A 1,408-nucleotide genomic window follows, 5' to 3' on the forward strand; every position below is an offset into this window, starting at 1 on the left:
GGGAAAGAGGGAGGAAGAAAAAGAAAGAGAAGCTTAAAAACTCTTTTTTAAAACAAAGGACCTGATGAAGCACAGAAGCAAAGAAAGTTAACAACAAAAGAAACCAAAAAAGCCATGAGGTTTGTGCAAACATAGCCCAGTCTCATTAGTCGTCAGGGGGAAATGTGAATNAAAGACACACCAAGATGCTATCTCCCCTTCCTTAGCAAAAACGAAAGAATCAGGGGCACACTGTGCACCAGTGACTTTACAGGGCAAATTGAAATTCATGCAGAGCCCAGAGCCTGATGCAGGATCTTAAAGATCCATACAGGAAATGATCATGCAAATGCTGCCCATGAACATGTGGACAACTAAAACTAGAAATAGACCAAGAGCTGAATGGTTGGCGCAGTGGTAGAGCCCCTGCCTAGAATACCCCAGTGAGGGGTTGGGGGCGTGGCTCAGTGGTAGAGCCCCTGCCTATAGTCCCCCAGTGAGGGGCTGGGGGCGTGGCTCAGTGGTAGGGCCCCTGCCTAGAATCCCCCAGGGAGGGGCTGGGGGCGTGGCTCAGTGGTAGAGCCCCTGCCTACAATCCCCCAGTGAGGGGCTGGGGGCGTGGCTCAGTGGTAGAGCCTCTGCCTAGAATCCCCCAGGGAGGGGCTGGGGGCGTGGCTCAGTGGTAGAGCCTCTGCCTAGAATCCCCCAGGGAGGGGGCTGGAAGATTCAACCTACCATACATTTGCTCTAATTTCTACTGACCCTACTTCACAACCCCCACTGGCAAAAGGACGCCTACGGAAACGTCTACTCATGAGTAAAGATAAGTGCAGAACTACAGACAGGTCTTTCCATCAGTAAAGAGGTGGATAAATAAAATTGGAAACTCCTTTGAGGGATGACTTAAGGTTGGCTGGAATAAATGAAATCTGTTTGGGTTGACGTAGAAAGGTCTGGAAAATAAGGTTAAGTGAAAAGAGGAAGCTCCAAGGAGCTACCTGTAGCGTGACAGCATTAATATATGTTTGCCAGGCTTGGGGGACTCAGGAACTCCCACCCAACCAGGGACACAATCCTGGTTTGCATTTGCACCTGATAGTGGACCTTGTACTCCAACACTCCCCACCCCAATCATACCCAGCTACAGCTTGACCCCTAGGAGTTCTGANACACCCAGGCTCACAGGANATGCAGAGACAAGACAAAAACAACAACAACAACATGGAGCAGAGACTGAAGAAAGGCCNTCCAGAGACTGCCCCACCTAGGGATCCATCCTACCTGCAGACACTAAACCCCGACATTACTGCTGATGCCAAGAAGTGCTTGCTGACAGGAGCCTGGCATGGCTGTTCCCTGAGAGGCTCTGCCAGACCCTGGCCAGTACAGGTGCAGATACTAACATCCAACCATCGGATTGAGCCCAGGG

This window comes from Mus caroli, chromosome 5 (assembly GCF_900094665.2).
Source record: "Mus caroli chromosome 5, CAROLI_EIJ_v1.1, whole genome shotgun sequence".
Classification (NCBI taxonomy): Eukaryota; Metazoa; Chordata; class Mammalia; order Rodentia; family Muridae; genus Mus; species Mus caroli.